This window comes from Phascolarctos cinereus, unplaced genomic scaffold (assembly GCF_003287225.1).
Source record: "Phascolarctos cinereus isolate Bilbo 61053 unplaced genomic scaffold, phaCin_HiC Scaffold_5;HRSCAF=322, whole genome shotgun sequence".
NCBI classification, from domain to species: domain Eukaryota; kingdom Metazoa; phylum Chordata; class Mammalia; order Diprotodontia; family Phascolarctidae; genus Phascolarctos; species Phascolarctos cinereus.
This window is the reverse complement of record NW_027555958.1, coordinates 302,894,422-302,906,039: the sequence shown is the minus strand read 5'-3', so window position 1 is coordinate 302,906,039 and position 11,618 is coordinate 302,894,422. Positions and strand designations below refer to the sequence as shown.

General features: G+C 41.4%; 1 pseudogene; it reads left to right on the top strand.

Annotated features, from left to right (window-relative positions):
• The first annotated feature begins 684 nt into the window (after positions 1-684).
• Positions 685-11,178, top strand: LOC110198441 (keratin, type I cuticular Ha4-like; annotated as a pseudogene).
• Positions 11,179-11,618: the final 440 nt, after the last annotated feature.

Below are 11,618 nucleotides of genomic sequence, written 5' to 3'. Positions count from 1 at the left end.
AGGGTGTGTCTCCTTTGAGACTAAGTTAGCAATCTTTGTTTCTACCCCTCTTTTGAGTTCCCTCTTTTGCGGCTCACTTTGACCAGTGGTTTGCACAGGAGGCTGAAGAACTGAGAGCAAAGTTCAGATTTGGGGGACTTCCCAGCTTCTCTTTGGAGCCCCCTTTCCCTCCTGTTTCTTTTTCTTCATTCCCCAGATCTTAAGCTTTTTTCTTCCCAAGGATCCCAATGTAAGCAGAATAGATCATCATCCCATGGGAATACACCTCACCTTCTCTGGGAGCCCAGAAAGACAGATGAGTGGGTTGTTTAATCTGAAGGCAGTGCCACACCCAGATAGACACTGGACAGTCATGCAGGGAAGCGGAGCTCTTCTTTGGGCTTGGGTGATATGTCTTTGAAGAGATAACATGAAACATTTCTTTCAGCAACAAATGCCAGTAATAGGGAGTCCCCAGGCAGTAAAATGGCCCTTTTATGAGATAGGGAACTGTTCATGGGAGACTAAAAACTGACTAATAGGATGTTCTGATGACAATAGAAATGAGGATTAATAGGGGGAAACCTACTGTATTGCATCTACACCCACAACAGATAATGTATAAAAGGTCTGAGAAGAAAGTCCAAATTTCACACTTGGGTAGCTTGACCTTGGCATCCAGTAGAAGTACCACTTTCTAGGACCATGACTTCTAGCAGCCGTGGAAACAACTCTTCTAGGGGTTCTCTTAAGAGCTGTCTGAAGCCTTCTGGCCGAAGGGCTGTTTCTATAGCGGGTCATTCTGGACCTCTGTGCCCCAAAGCTACCCTTCCCCTACCACTAGATCCAGTACTCGCCTGGCAAATAGCTATCAATCCAGTGACAGTCTACTCCAGACCTTTGGGTCACCTTCAGACCAACCAAGTCTCCGAACCTTGTCCAGATGCCACTCAATGAGTTCTCTTCCAGGGGCCCAAAACATCCCTGCCAATGTTGGCACCTGTAGCTGGTTTGGTGACGTTGCTCTCCATGGCAGTGAGAAGGAGACCATGCAGTTTTTGAATGATCGTCTGGCCAACTACCTGGCGAAGGTGAGGCGACTGGAGCGGGAGAAAGCAGAATTGGAGGGCAAAATCCAGGAATGGAGCCAGTGTCAAGTCCCCGCCATGTGCTCCAACTATACTTCTTATTTCAAGACCATTGATGAGCTTCAACGCAAGGTAAGGAGAGACTTTTGAGCTCCAGAATCAAGGAGGAGAAAGAAAAGATGGGGCAGGAATCCTCCGGGCTGGTGGGGGAAGGAGAAAGCAGTGTTCTCTCTGACTCTCCAGTAATGGCTTACCTTTTTTTGGTGTCATAGACTCCTTGGGCTGGTGAAGCCTATGGACTCCTCAGAACCATGTTTTTAAATTTGTAGAATAAAATATAGAGGATTACGAAGCAAACCAATTATACAGGGTGTCCCCAAAGTCTGAGGACAGTCTTGACCTTTGCACTAAGTAAGACTTTTGAGACATCTTGTATTGACAAGATGACAGTTATATGTATATATGTGTTGTTCAGTTGTTTGGCTCTTTGTGACCCCATTTGGGGTTTTCTTGGCAAAGATACTGGAGTGGTTTGCCATTTCCTTCTCCAGCTCATTTTACGGATGAGGGAATTGAGGCAAACAGGGTTAAATCATTTGTTCAGGGTCACACAGCTAGTAAGTGTTTGAGGCCGGATTTGAATTCATAAATATGGATCTTCTTGACTCTAGGCCCAGCACTCTAGCCACTATGTCACCTAGCTACCCTATGTGTGTTTACACATGTGCATATATGTATACTGCATAAGCATATATATGTATATGTAGGTATATGTGTATACACACATATACATATACACATGTATATACATATGTATTTATACAGACATATGTAAAAATGCAATACATATGCATATATTTTTTGTACATTATATATATACATATATATAGACACATATATGTATATGTGTATCTCCCCAGAGTTCATGATCTTCAGATTAAGAATACATGCTCTAAAGTGATCGCCACCATTGGATGCAATTCGAAATTCATCACCATCAAACAAGCTTTTCGCTGTTCCTTTATTAACTTCCAATCACAGGATCAATGTTACAGCTTGAAGAGGCCTTTGAGATCATCTAGGAAAACATTCTGCCCTTCCCCCCAATTTAGTTATTGCCTTTCCCAGTCACCACTGTGCCTTTTTGAGAGGAAATCACTCTGATGCATTCATTTATTTTGTTATAATTAGAATCTCTCACTATTTAAGGCCACCATATCCATTCATTCAACAGATGCTTCTTAGGCGCTTGCTATGTGCAAGCCATTTTGGGGAATATAAAGACAAACGTGACACATTCTCTCTATCCTGAAATTTTACTCGCCTATGCTATCTGGATCTATGCTTTCCCCCATCATGGTAGTATAGTTGTAGTGCAGTTATTTGTGTATATGTTGTGTTCTGTCCTCTCATCTGCATTAGAACACAAATTCCTCTAGGGTTAAGAACTGGGTAACTTTTTATCTTTACATCCCCAGTGGCTAGAGTGGTGCTTGGCACAGAGTAGGTATAGGTAGGTGGTGCAGTGGGTAAAGCACTGGGCTTGGAAACAGGAAGACTCCTCTTCCTTAGTTCAAATCTAGCCTCAGGTACTTACTAGCTATGTGATACTGGGTGAGTTACTTAACCCTGTTTGCCTCAGTTTCCTCATTTGTAAAAAAAAAAAAAGGAAATGGCAAACCACTCCAGTATCTTTGCCAAGAAAACCCTAAATAGGGTCATGAAGAATTGGATATGATTGAAATGATTGAACAAAAAAGCTATGTGACCTTGGACAAGTCACCTCTGTCTGTCTCAGTTTTCCCATCTATAAAACGGGGATACTAATGGTACCTACTTTCCAGAGTTGTTGTGAGGATAACATGAGATAATATTTGTAAAAACACTTTGCAAACCTTAAAATATTTTGTAAATGGTAGCTTTTATTATATTATGATTCCTCTCCTTCTCTCTCAGCGTTGCTTAACACAGATGTAGCGAAAATCTTTGGGCCTGATTCATGACTAATAGTAGAAAAGCAAGGAATTTTAAAATAATGGGACTAATTGTGCAAGAGATTTTCCTCTATTTATAGCATGAATTTGGATACCTCCTTACGGAGACTGAGATAAATTCCCCCCAAAGCTTTATCTTCATGTATGAAACCTCTCATTTCTAGCTCCTGTGCTCAAAGTCAGAGAACTCCAGGTTGGCTGTGCAGGTCGACAATGCTAAACTGGCTGCGGATGACTTCAAGACTAAGTAAGTTTGCCTGGAGTAAGACTGAGAATGAATGGCTGGTTGTCGACACTGCTAGAGATAATGCAGTGTGGTTGAAAGAATACCGGACCTGGGGTCAGAAGATGTTGGTTCAAGCCTGTGATTTTTCACTTATTAGCCATGTGAATGTGGGAGTCATTTGATCTCTCCAAGTCTCAGTTTCCTCATATGTAAAACAGAAATAATAACCCTGGCACTACATGTGTAGGAAGGGGCTTTGTAAAGTCCTATTCCATGTGAATGATTATTCCCTCTGAATTTTTTTTGGTGTCAGGAAAACTGTATAAAAGGAAAGAAGGGAAGAAGGAAGGAAAGAAGAGAGGGATGGAGGGAGGAAGAGAGGAAGGGAAGAAAGAGGGAACATAATTTCAAAAACTCATGTACATAATATCCTCTAAGGATATATTTTTTCTTATCAGGACATGAAAAACTATACTCCAGAACTTTTCTTGAGTAGGGCTATTTAAAGGATTTGTTGTCGAGTCAGTTATTTGTGTTTAACCCTTCTAGATCCCAATGGACCAACCGTCCTTGGAATTTATCTTTTTCAAAGATATTGGACCCTTCTCCTGTGGATCCTTGTCTCAGGCAATCAGAGGTTAAGTGACTTGCCTAGGGTCACACAGCTAGTAAGCATCTGAGGCTGAATTTCAAACTCAGGTCTTCCTGACTCTAGGCCCAGTGCTCTATCCACTGAGTTATCAACTGGCTCACTTAAAAGATAACAACTGATCAATTAAAAGGATCACAAATTTAGAGCTAGGAGGGAACATAGAGCCCATTAGAACTGAACTTCTCATCTTATAGGAAGGAAAGAAGACAGACATTTTTTAAGGCACCTATTATACACCAGGCACTAAGTGCTAAGTGCTTTACAAATGTCATTTCATTTGATCCTCATAGTTAACAGCTAGTAAATGTCTAAGGCAAGATTTGAACCCTGACTCTAAATCTAGTGCTATATCTACTACAACATGATGCCTCTCTAGAGACTGCAGGGGTCGTTAAATTCAACCCCTTATGGAAGCGGGGAATTCTCTCTATGGCATACCCCCGTCATCAACAAGAAGATACCCTAGTGATGGGAAACTCATGAACTACTTCTCAAGGCATCCTGTTATATTTTTGGATAGCTTGGTTTTTTTTATATAAAATTGAAACCTGTCTCTCTGCAATTGTCCCCAGTTACTTCTGACTCTGGCCGCTGGAGTCAAGCAGAATATGTTGTGTCCCATTTTCATTATAGCTATTTGTATACTTAAAGACAGGGCAGCCAGGTGATGGATAGAGCATTGGGCTTGGAATCAGGAAGACATCTTTCTGAATTCAAATCTGAGCTCAGATTAGTGATTAGCTCTGTGACCCTGGGCAAGTCACTTAACCCTGTTTGCCTCAGTTTTCTCACCTGTAAAATGAGCTGGAGAAGGAAATGGCAAACCACTTCAGTATCTTTGCCAAGAAAAACCCAAATGGGGTCACAGAGAGTTGGAGATGACTGAAAGATGACAGACAGCAGCAATAATACTTAAAGATTGCTCTCATGTCTATCTTATTTCTTTTCTAGGCTAAACTTCCCCAGTTCTTTCAGCCAATCCTGAGTCTGGTTAATCAAGTCAGTCGGTTAAAAAGTATTTATTAAGTACTTACTATGTGCCAGGCACTGTACTAAGCTCTGAGGCTACAAAGAAAGGCAAAGGACAACCCCTGCTCTCAAAGAGCTCACATTCTAATGAGAGAGACAATAAGTAACTGGAAACATGCAGGATATATGCATAGAAGATAGAAGACAATCTGAGATGATAAGGCAGATGGGGTGTGTGTGTGTGTGTGTGTGTGTGTGTGTGTGTGTGGTTGGGAATGACCTCCTGGAGATTTGGTCTTAGTCTTGGAAGGATCCAGGGAAAATAGGATGTGGAGGGGATGGCATGGACAACTCAAAACATAGGGGAGATCCAAGTGCAAAGGCAGTTGTGTGCATAGAGTAGTAAATATAATAAACCAATGTAGCTGGATCATAGAGTGCATGGAAAGGAATTATGTATAAGAAGACTGGAAAGGTAGGAAGGAGACAGGTTATGAAGAGCTTTATGTGCCAAAGAGAAGTTTATTATTGATTCTGGTGCTAATAGGAGCCACTGTAGTTTATAGAGCCGGGGGTGGGGTGGGGCGGGGGAAACAGTTATTGTAAGTTCCTTGGTAGTAAGGGCCATGCTTCATCCTTCTTGGTATTTTCCATCATTCCTGGACCACTGTAGGAGCTCAGTAAATATTTGTTGATTACTTTTTTTAAATTAAAAAAATTTAAAACATTTTTATTTAAAGTTTTGAGTTCCAAGATTATTTTTTAAGTAGAGAAAACTTTCCCCCACACACATTATAAGAGGTAGAGAATAAACCAAGCAGTTATTTGGAATGAATGGTAACCATTCTGGATTCTGACCCACCTTTATACATATAGGTACAAGAGTGAGCTATACCTTCGACAGCTGGTTGAGACTGACATAAACAGCCTTCACAGAAACTTGGATGACCTGAGCCTAGCTAAGTGTGAGCTGGAATCCCGGGTGGAGTCCCTGAAAGAGGAGATGCTGTATTTAAAGAAGAACCATGAGCAGGTATAAGATATTCAGGAATGATATAAATTGAGAATGCATTAGACAGCTAAAGCCAGTCTAATTCAGCCTAGCCCAGCTTGGTCTAGTGCAATCCAGTCCAATCCAGCCCAATACAATCTAGTCCAGTCCAGTCCAAAAAACAAACATTAATGAACTACTCATTATGTATGAAACTCCGTGCTAGGGGCTGAGGATTTAAAGAAAAGATGAAAAAAGTCTCTGTCCTAAAGGCATTTACAATCTATTGGAGTGATGCAACACGTAAACAAACAGAGAAGTACCTACATGATCATTTGAGGAGGTGGACTCTCCCAACTAATAGCATAGGGGAAAGCTTCCTATAGGAAGTGACACATGAACTGAACCTTGAAGGAGGGTGGGGATATTAAGAAGAGGAGGGGAGGAAGGAGATTCCAGATTGGGGGCAAAGGGAATGGGCAGCCTGTGCAAAGGTTTGGAATCATGCAATGGAAGCAGGACTACTAGGAAGGCCAAGCTCTGCTTATCTGCTATGGATGCAGGGACTGGTCTCTACAACGGGGATTCTTTCTCCTCCAAGTACTGGCACTTGTACTTCTTAGGCATAAATTATATTAGCTAAGCATCCAATTGGGCATGATCCCTGCCCAAAGGAGCTGTGCAGATGTTTGGGGGAAGGGGGAAAGGGTAGGTTATGATTCAAGAAAGACACACACATACATATATGTGGCAAATAGAATTTCGTTACCATAAACTTAGAATTGTAGAAAACTTAACTACCAACTCCAACTCCTACATCTTATAGAGGAAGAAACCAGTGTTGTCTAGGGAAGAGAAATAACCTGTCCAAGATACCACAGTTGGTAAAGGGCAGAACTGGGATTTGAATCCAGATCCTCTGATTCTTTCTGTTGCTCTGTAGTGTCTCCTGTGTTAGGGCTGGAAGGCACCCTTGAGAACATCTAGGCTGACCCTCACCTTTTACACTCTCTGAGGTCCAGAGAGTGAAAGTGATTGTTTGAGGTCACATAACTACTAATTAGTGGCAAGACAGGACTCTGATCTCTTGACTTCAAGTTCAATGGTCTGTGAAGAACAGGGATACAAATGAATGGTGTGGTATTGGTATTTACATCATGCAGAGAGGAGGGTGATGCAGGAGAAAGGCTAGCCTTCCTTACGTGTTTGGGGAGTAAGTTCTAGTTTACCTGATAGGGAAATCAGCTGCTTCCTCATGAAGCAGGGAATCTGTAAACGTTGGATGAAGCAGTGTTTGACCCTTCTGCCTCTCCAGGAAGTCCATAACCTGCAATGCCAGCTGGGAGACAAACTCCGCATTGAGCTGGACACGGGCCCAACGGGGGACCTCAACCGGGTGCTGGGTGAGATGAGGTGCCAGTATGAGGCCATGGTGGAGACCAACCAGAATGATGTGGAGCAGTGGTTCATCGCTCAGGTGAGGGCAGTCCAGAGTCCAGGAGGCAGCTGTCAGCTTCCTGCAGGTCCTCCTACCTAACTCTACCCTTGTGCTTTTTCTGTGTTTCAGAGTGAAGGCATCAGTTTGCAGGCGATGTCCTGTTCAGAGGAGCTACAGTGCTGCCAATCAGAGATCCTAGAGCTGAAACGCTCAGTGAATGCTCTGGAGGTTGAGCTACAGGCTCAGCACAAAATGGTAGGTCAACCTTCAGCATTGGATTGTTTTAATTTCTTAGAAATGTACAAAGATGATAAAAGGAAGCTCCCTGAAAGAAGCTCCTTTGGCTGTCTGGACGGATCAGTGGTAAAACTGTCTAAAACACACATCTTTTCTCCTTTCCTCCCTCAGGGTTGTTTTGATTTGTATTTCTTTTTTATGCAAATTAGTGATTTGGAACATTCTTTCAAGTGGTTGTTTATAGTTTGTAATTCTTTTGAGAACTGTTTGTTTATATTATTTGACTACTTATCTATTGGGAAATGGCTTTTGGTATTATCTATCCATCTCTTTCTCTTATCTCTAGCTCTGTTTCATCTGTTTCATCATTAATTGTTACTATATCTTGGTTACCAAACCCTTAGCAGAGAAATTTGATACAAAGATCTTTTTCCCACTAGACTACTTTCCTTCTTATTCTAGGTGCATTCATTTTGTTTGCACAGAAGGTTTTCCTTTTCATGTAATCAGTTATCTATTTTATCTTTTGTGATTGCCTCTAGCCTTTGTTAGGTTAAGAAAAACATTTTCTACTTAATCCTGTGAGAAGTGTATGATTTACTTTCCTTCAAATTTTTTTAATAGTATGATCTCAAATATGTGGTTACATATCCATTTAGAATGTATTGTGTAATATGGAATAAGATGTTGGCATAAGAGGGACAGCTAGGCGGTGCAGTGGATAGAGTATTGGGCCCACAGTCAGGAAGACTTACTTTCTGAGTTCAAATTTGGACCCTGGGCAAATCGCCTAACCCTATTTGCCTGAGTTTTCCTCATCTGTAAAATGAGCTGGAAAAGGAAATGGCAAACCACTAAGGATCTTTGCTAAGAAAACCCCAAATAAGGTCACAAAGAATCAGATACAGCTGAAAAATGACTGAAAAATGGCATAAGCCTAATTTCTGCCAGGTTACTTTCCACTTCCCCCAGTAGTTTCTATCAAATAGGGAATGCTTTCCTAAAAATTTATGTTTTCCACTTTAACAAATACTGGATTATTGATTCTAATTATTCCATTGTTTCTGATTCTCCCTTATCTGGTCTATTTCATTGATTTTCCTTTTTATTTTATAATCAATATCAGATGGTTTTGACAAATGCTGCACTATAATATAGTTTGAAGTCTAGAAATGTTATGCCTTATTTTTCCCTACCTCTTTTCATCATTTCCCTTGATATTCTAGGTCTTTTGTTTTACCAAATGAATTTTGTTATTATTTCATCAAGTTGTATAAAGCATCTCTTTGATAGTCTGATGGATATACTTATTAAAATTATAAATTAATTTGGCACTATTGTAACTTTTATCATATTGGTGCCACATGCTTTCTTCCATTTCTTTTTCCTCGTCACCACAGAAAGACTACTTGAAATTCTCATTGGACCAGTCAGAGACTTTTTTAGACTACCTGCTTATTTTTTATTTGGTTCTCATTTCTTATTTGTCAAGGCAGTGTAGCTTAATGAATGGAATGCTGGCCTTACCTTTGACACTTAGTAGTTGTGTGACTCTAGAGAAATCATTTAATATCTATGGACTTCAAGCAAATTCCTAAGACTTATCTCTTCAGTTATAGGTGGGCTATGATCTGTGTTGGTGGAAGGAATTCTCTTTCTGAGAGTCCCCCATGTTGGTGAAATCACAGATCCTTCACATATTTGCTTCTCGTTTCAGAAAGATTGTTTGGAAAATTCATTGACTGAATCTGAGACTCGCTACAGCACCGAGCTGGCCCAGATGCAGTACCTGATCAGCAATGTGGAGGAGCAGTTGACTGAGATCCGGGCTGACTTGGAGCGGCAGAACCATGAGTACCAGGTGCTGCTGGATGTTAAAGCCCGGCTGGTGTGTGAGATCTCCACCTACCGAAATCTGCTGGAGAGGGAGGACAGCAAGTAAGGACTTTTTTGTTGGTGATTTCTAGCAAAGCCCTAGATGTGCGCTTGAATAGATCTTGATGATTTACACTTCAAGGCAGGGACATTCATCTGAGATCTTCATCAAACTGAGATATGGGAAAGACCTTAGCTTAAAAAGGCCAGGGTCTCCCACTTCATCTGGGGCCATCACCAGTCATCCTGACCTATGTCTTATTACTGGACTTTGATGACTCTGTAGGAGAGAGTGGGCCCAATGACTTTGCACAGCTCTGCTTCACTTAAATACAATTCACTTGCAAGTCACAACAACACCCTCCTGATGTCATTGGTCCTCTTCTAGAACAAAGAATGAATAACACCAGTCATCACAGGATGATATGTTTATAGATCAAAGATGAATGAAGGACCTCAGAGGCCACCAGGTCCAGCCCTCTAATTTTACAAATGAGGGAAATGAGGCCCAGGGAGGTTGAGTGACAAAGTCACATAGATAGTAAAGTACCAGAGGTGGGAATTGAACCAATGTCTTCTGACTATAGAATAAATGCTCATCTGCTATACCAGAGCATCCTCTAGGAATTGATCAGGTCATAGGTGCCATGTGAGTTTAGGGAAATGTTGTCCAGTGATTTCAGTCATGTCCTACTCTTCATGACCTCATTTGGGGAAGATATGGGTTCAAGTCCTGCCTGTGACACATACTGGATGAGTGACCTTAGACAAGTCACTTAACTCTTTCATTTTCCTCAACTGCAAAATATGGATAATAATAGCACCCACCTCCCACGGAGGTTATGAGGATCGAGGAAGATAATATCTATAATGCACTTAGCATGGTACCTGGCAGACAGAAGACACTTAATAAATGCTTATTTCATTTATTCTTGAAATTTCTGCTCCAATCTTGCTTCCTAAATGTCTATTCCGTTCAAAGCACAGCAACCCTTGTCTTGATCTTCCTATGTACCTCAATTCCTCCCCTTTTTGAAATGGAGGGGGATAATTTATTCCTGCCTTTATCCAAAGAGAAGACTTTCTCAGAAGGCAATGTGGTACATACCAGGGCAATTTATCCCCATCATTCTTTTCTTGAGAAGGGTATATTGAGAGTAAAGGTGTGAATTGAGCTCCTAGACACTGGCTGGAATATTAGGGTCATAGATTTAAAATTGAAGGGGACCAGTGAAATCACAGATCTAATACCTAGCCTTATCTTCCTTTATACTGCACAGAAGTTTCATCCCTTGGATGACTCTTGGTTTCTCCTTTAAGCATTTGGGATTTCTATGCCAACAGCTAAAAAATTTCCTTTGTGTCCCACAGGCTTCCATGCAACCCATGTGCAACTTCCTCATGCCATACCCCAAGAGCTCCCTCTTTGAGCTCCTCTCCCTCCAGTATCCCAAAGAACCGAGGAGCTGGAATGGCCAGCAATAGAGCCTTCTCACAGGGGCAGTTCTGATATTCCTGCCATCTTGGAAGAGGAAGAGCAAGAGAAAGATTCCTTCTGGGGATGCCATGTTAGAGCATACCCTACCAGTGTATGTGTTCTTTTCAAATGCTCCACCATGAATCTGTGCTCCCTCTATGTTGCTCAACTTCTAAGTCAGACTGTGTTGGCTTTTAAGGAGTTTTCTTTATGATGCGACCTTTCATCTTTCCTGCTTCTGAAGTGAGACATCTCTCCCACCTTTGACTAATAAACAGCTGCTGGTGCATATGCATTGTGAGTGGTACTGATGTCTATTTATTTCAGTGTGCTGGCCTGTGCCTGGATCATCAAAAGCTCTTCCAGAACATGTTGGTAGTTACTATGATTAGAGAAGAATTCTTAGGCCAATCCAGTCTAATCCAATCCAACAAGTATTGATTATGTGGTTATTATATACAGGGTGAGAGGAATCATGGCATAGAGGATAAAGAAGACTGGGCTTCTGGTCAGGAGAACCTGAGTTCAGGTCTTGCCTTTGACATATACTAGTTGACATATACTTCAAGCCACTTAATCTCTCCATGCCCCAGGAAAATCTGCAAGATTTACATGAGTTACCTACCTAGAGGAATTTTTGCACCAGCAGTCTCCTATCCTGATGGAATTACAGTTTTTTCCCCCCAAACAAA